Source organism: Corvus cornix, chromosome 15, assembly GCF_000738735.6.
Source record: "Corvus cornix cornix isolate S_Up_H32 chromosome 15, ASM73873v5, whole genome shotgun sequence".
NCBI classification, from domain to species: domain Eukaryota; kingdom Metazoa; phylum Chordata; class Aves; order Passeriformes; family Corvidae; genus Corvus; species Corvus cornix.
The window spans coordinates 696539-703035 of record NC_046345.1 but is presented as its reverse complement, the minus strand read 5'-3'; positions in this window follow the sequence as shown (position 1 = coordinate 703035).

Genomic DNA, 6497 nt, shown 5'->3' with positions numbered 1-6497 from the left:
GCTTCAGCCAGTCCGTGTCACCAGGGTGGGTTTCTGCACAGGTACACAAAGCCCCTGGCATTTTACAGGGATGTCCCCACGTTCCACAGCTCTGCTGTCACCTTTGCCTCTGCCTTCCGAGGTGCTTTAGCTCTGATGGCTTTAGCAGTGCAGGTGTGCCCTGTCCTGACAGCAGTTTTGGGGTTGTTTCCTGAGTTTTACTGATAAGCACAACCCCTTTAGCAAACAAAAGTGTTTTGCCTCGTTACTCCCAGGATCAGAGTTGTCTGCAAAATGCAAAAATGTGACCCTTCCCCTGTCAATACAAAGGCAGAAATGAAATTTCAGTATAATCAGCCATGTGCAAGTCTTCTGAATAAACAAACCTCACGAGACTACAATTATTAAACTAAATGCATTTGACTCCACAAGCCTTCCATGAACTGGATACCAATTTAAACTGATAATTCTCTGCATGGAAAATTTCAGGAATAATATTTTTCTTTCCTGTTAACAAGGTCTGAAAAAATAGCATGGAACTGATACTCTGTCACTGTACCCAGACCTGCAAAACTCAACAGGTGAAAGTTGAAGTGATAAAATTCCCACAGAATATTTTGGAATTCAGAACTGCTAGGCAACTCACAGAAAACAGCCCATATGCTATGTAGGTACTGATGTTTCATCTCTCACTTCTCCCAGCTACCCTGAGCTGAGAGTTATCATTTCAGCTTACTGGAAAGCACTTGATGCAGCCAGTTCCTTTTAAAATATATTTTGTTGGAAGTTGTTAGAAAATTCAATAAAGAGACTTTGATCATGATTCATTCATTGACTTTCTTGGACTAACTTTTATATGGGATTTAAAGTGGATTTGAAGCTTCTGTTTCAAAAGCAAAGCATATTTTCCAAATTCCTGCAGTGCCTCATGGCATCAGCTTTGCTTTTGAAATAGAGAATGAGGATGCAGAGATATTAAAGCTAAGCTCAGAGAAACATGATTTTCACCCCCTCTAGAAAAACAGGAACATCCTTACTCTTCCTTTGAATACATAATTAGTGCTAATTGAAGACACATGTCAGAAATCTATGCAGCAGGACAGAGCATAGAAGGCAAAGGGGTTTTCCTATCAATGCCAGAGACAAGCCAATGAAGACCTGCAGTTTTTCCTCCTCCTGGGTGCTCATGCCACAGGCAAGACCTACAAGTCACAAGTGGCCATGCACAGCCCTCGTCAACAGTTCCCAAAACACCTGTATGGGTTCTAATCATCTTTTCTCCCCTGTTCTGTCCCATGGAACTCAGGCAGGTTCCTGGAGCAGCACCGAGGTTATATAAATGACTTTCTCCATGTTGATTCCTAGTTCCTGCCACCACAGTGGTCCTGCTAACCAGGAAAGCTTAGCCCCAAAACTCCTTCTCACTTTCTTTGACAATAGAATGTAGGTATCCCTGAGCTCTGTGCAGATCCCAATTTCCAAATGAACTCTATATGCACATACAGGCCTTTTGGACAGTTAGCAAAATTTCCACTGAATTGTCAAATTTGTACTCTTAATAGAAAAGGGTGTCCTTCCTTGAAAACATAATCGCTCCTTCAAACACTTATCATAAATCTGAAGTACTATGAGCTTCTCAAAAAATAAAACCAACTTTTTAATGAGCAAAACATCCTTTTTTCCCTTAGGTCCACCCTTGTAAGAGACCAAAACCTTTCATTTCACCTAATGGCCACAATGAGATACTTGGCAATGAGAACTTAGTTCAAACAACAGCTAACAGCAGGGGCAGTTAATGCAGCTTTGTTGCATGTTGTTACCTGCATTGACTGCAACAAACAGCTTCTCTTCAATGCTGTTCATGCCTAAATTAAATGGATTATAAATGAACTAAAAATCTCAGTTTTTGCTGTGACTTGGTGCCAGCCCTGAACTCGTCTCTGCTCTGCAGCGTCCCCAGAGCCCCAGGCTCAGCCAGCACAGAGATCTCGAGGTGAGTTCCCCTGCCCCAGCCCGGGGTGACCCCCAGCACTGACTCGTCCTGCCCGACTCCCCCACTCAGCAAGAGCAGAAAATTACATAACACACCATTCCCATTCAGCTTTTCAAATTTTCCAGCTGTTAAGCAATTCCCTGGATCCAAATCAAAGTCTGCAGATGCTCTGGGGGTAAAATCCCTGCTGAACAAATACCACAGCCTGGATGGAATTGCATTATGGAGAGCACTGATGATGGCTCCACGAATTTGCCTGACTGTGGGTCAGTCATATGCTACAGAGTCCTGTCCTTGTGTCCTTCACATCACTGTTTTTTCTGAAATATTATGCTCCTATTCCTTACTCACAAATTCCTGGGTCTCCTTCAGTCCCCCTCAGTGTGACAGTAAAAAAGAAGCAGCTGGAAGGAGACCAAAAACTGGGGAGGAGTTGTGGCCTGAAGGGGCAGGAGGCCAGCAGAGGTGGCTCCTCCTTGCCCCCCCAGGCTGTGCTCACGAGCTGTGCCTGGATTAAAGCTGTGCCCAGGCTTTTGTCAGGTAAATCTGGTAAATCAGCTGCACCTCCGTGTGCCAACTCCATGTCTGAAAATCATTCTGAGCTTGGGAAATGTTGGGTAGGTGTTCCTTACTACTGTGAGAGCATTTTTACATTTAGGTTCTATACAATTAATGATTGAAAACTGAACGCAACCCTAAATTCTGGCTGGCACCGAGCAAGCATTGTTACAGTGCTTGCAGTTGTGGTTGGGGATGCCTTTCTAGGCTCCTCCAAAAGCCCAACAAGAAAGTGTGGAATACAAGTCCAAATATTTATTCCCATTAATGTGTGTTTGCCCCAGCTCCGCCTTCATATGTTTAGTCTGATTCATTTAGTTCTTCTCTCTTGTCATTTAAAAAATCTCCCACCATAATAATTATGCCATGCTGCCAGGAGATAAGGTAGGAATAAACCCTGGGTGAAAAATCCCAGTTGCTTTTGCCAGGGCTGGTGTTTCCTTTCAGGAATGGGAAGGGCTCTCAGCAGGGTCAGTGCTTGCAGGGTTCCTGTGCTGCTGGGGGTCTGCAGATCCCTGCAGCTCCCAGGGATTGCCGTGCTTGCAGGAGGGAAGTGGTGTCCTATATTGCAATACCCAAGAGCCTTCAGAGCTTTTCAGTGTGCTTTGTAACTCTGTTTGTGCCACCCAGCTGAGAAAATTACTAAAACAAAACAAAAAGCTGGTAAAAGAGACAATTAAATGACTTAGGTTGAGATGCTCCATAATTTATTGCAGATCTATGAGAGAACACTTGTAGAACCCATTTAATTCATTTAATAGTAATGCAAACATTGATATAAATTAAAACTCCAGAACGCTTTCTCACATCTTTTCTCTCCCCATGAGAGGTGAATGAAAATGATTTATTACCCATAGATTATAATTGCTTAAAATAGGTTATGATGTAAGAAAAAAAATCTAATCCCTTCTACCAGGCAGAAGCAAAATTCTACAGACAGAGAAATTACATCTAACGCCAGTGTGTTAGGGAAGAAACATTCTTCTTCTCCCTTTGGGGAAACTCTAAGAACATCTTTTTAGAACTGTCAAAATTCACAAGCTGTAATAAATTATTCTTTTTCATTACCCATTTATTAAGCAGGCTGTTTGGTATAATAGCAGAAAAATTCTGTCTAATTTTTACAGTATTACACTACTGTGATTTCTCATTTGAAACAGACAAGTTATCAAGAGCAGTGATGTGTTTTATTCTGTATGTTGGGACCATCTTTCCTCTGAATTCTGATGAAGACAACTTTTGAAGCATGTCAGGCTCTGCCTGTCAGAGGGCTCTGGGTCAGGGAGGGGGGCTGGCACCTGGGGCTGCCCAGGTGGGGCTCCTGCCACAATTAAAGCCAACATCAGAGCCAAAATCCACTGTGAGGTTAAACACAAAGTCTGAAGAAAAGCAGATCGCCAAATATTATACCAAAATTTAGGAGTGTTGTAAATGTTGGCTACAGGATGCTGCAGGGATCTCATTAACTGTAATGCTAATGTGAAATTCTGAATGAAACTTTCAATGGATAAAACCCTGGTTTAGGAGATGAGAAATCTGGAATAGGGTTCTGGCTCTATCACCAAGCTCTGTATGATTCTGAGAGAGTAATTTATTGAATACAGTCATTTAATATTCATAAGCACTTATTATACTATAATTACCTGAGTATAATTTATATTGTGTATATACATGTATGCAATATATATAATAGTAAAGGTGTACTCAGGGTAAATCTGCCTCAGCCCTGGTGGTGAAACACCAACGACTTTGTTTTCATAAAATGAAAATAAAAATACATATTCTTTTTCTTCTTCTGGTTTGCTTAAGCTGTAGTGAAAATTCACACTCTGCCCTAGGTTTATTGTGTGTAGAGGGATCCAAAGTTATAAACCACACTGTAAGTGGTGACTATAATGGCTTTATTTAGAGCACTATTATTATTATTATTATGATGCTCAGTTGTCATGGGCCACACTACATTCATCCTCCCCATGCAGAAAATCAAATGTCTGAGCTGTAATACCAAAATCAGCACCTGCACTTCCACACTTGATGCTGTGCAGGCTCAGAGACATGCCTGGCCAGACCCTCAGCTGGCCAAATGAAGCCCTTGCAGGTCCCACATATGCCAGCGTGCTCCCCTGAGCTCACCACGTGTCTCACCTGGAGCTGCACACCTGGTACCTCGTAACTACACAGCGCAGCCCAAAAATAGGAGCACAGGAGCAGAGGGAACAGATGGCTGCAGGCAGGTTTTTAGCAGACGTTTGTGAGCCCTTCTGGCCCCCTCCAGCCCCCCAAAGAGATGTGCAATGAAAACAGAAAGAGAAAATAAAAGCCACCTATCTCCTACGCCCTGGATGGCAGCAGCAAGGCAGGAATGCTGCCCTGTTGGCTCTGGTTGAAAATATATAAATAAATGGTGGTTCTAAACCCACATTGTATCTTCACAGCCAGCAGCGACATAAAGCTGCTTTCTTCAGCTAGGAAGTGGATTACATTTTTATAACTAATCCGCAGCTCTTTGCCTGAAAAGATTTGCTAAGCCCCCCCCTTGCCACTTTTTCTTTTAGGTCTGTGCACTCCAAAGCTTCCTTCCACCTTCTTCCTCCTGCTTCCCAAAAGTAAATGCATGGCTACTTTTTTGAACTCACAGTACGGAACTTTGTTTGTGCCTTGCATTGTTAAACAGGATTCACAGACAGGGAAAAAACCCAACACCCAAACAACTCAGTGCTTCAGTGATCCATAAAACCATTATAGGCAACATTTCAGTTTCAACAAGTGCCAAAAATTCTCCCCCTCCCCCAATATAAAAATAAAGCAGAAACAAAAATAACAAGGCTATTAATCTTTCATTAAGTTAAAGGGATGAAAAGGAATCGCTTAAAGTATCATTCTTTACTTGCACCACAAGATTGGATGCCCCCTGCTAACTTCAAAGGCTCTAAAAGAAGCTGGTTAATATTGTTGGCACAGAACCAGACTGTGGTTTATTTTAGTTTTTCTGGGGTTTTTTTCAGCAAAAGAAAACATTAAGGGCTGGACACTGATTGCTGAGGAACAGCTATTGAAAGAGGGGGCCTTTTTGTGCTGCTACCAGTAATATGTCAATTTTCAGACATGTAAAAGCTGCTCAAAAATTGTGTCAGTGACGGCACGAGGGCAGAACTCTGTAACACTGCTCCTGTTTGCTCTGTACTTTCAGCTCAGACACAAATCACTGCTTTTCCCTGTGTGCCAGGGTGCTTGGACCGGCAATAGCTTCGGTGAAATGTGGGCTTTATGCATCCCAGGAGAAGTAATGGATCCCCCATAGGCCACAAAGTCACTCACCTGCTTCCCCGCACAATTGCTACTCGGCTTTCACTCCTCCCCAGCCCCAACGTTTGTGTGCACTGACAGAATTCTGTGGTTAGGTCCCTGTGAGCAGGGGTTTCTGCACAGTGCAGTGCAAGCTGCTGGGCTGCTGCCTGGCAGAGGGTCAATGAGGGGAGCAGGGCAGGGCAGGGCAGGGCAGTGTCCGTGGTCACTGGTGATGTTCTGTGTCCATGATCACCAGAGATGTTCTGTGTCCGTGGTCACCGGTGGTGTTCTGTGTCCGTGGTCACCAGAGATGTTCTGTGTCCGTGGTCACCAGAGATGTTCTGTGTCCCTGGTCACCAGAGATGTTCTGTGTCCATGATCACCAGTGATGTTCTGTGTCCGTGGTCACCGGTGATGTTCTGTGTCCGTGGTCACCAGAGATGTTCTGTGTCCGTGGTCACCGGTGATGTGCAGCCCCTGCAAAGCCCCGGGCTGGGGTGTGTGGCACGGGCAGAGAACATTGCCAGGGCTTTCCTCTCCTTCTCGATGAAAGAAGAGCTCAGGCCCCCTCCCACGGTCAGCTCCAGCCTTTCCCTGCAGTGGAGAGTGAGGAAACACTGCCTCCAACTTCCAGCACGGGCTCCAGGTCCTGCCACCTGCTCTCCCTGTCCTGGGTGTG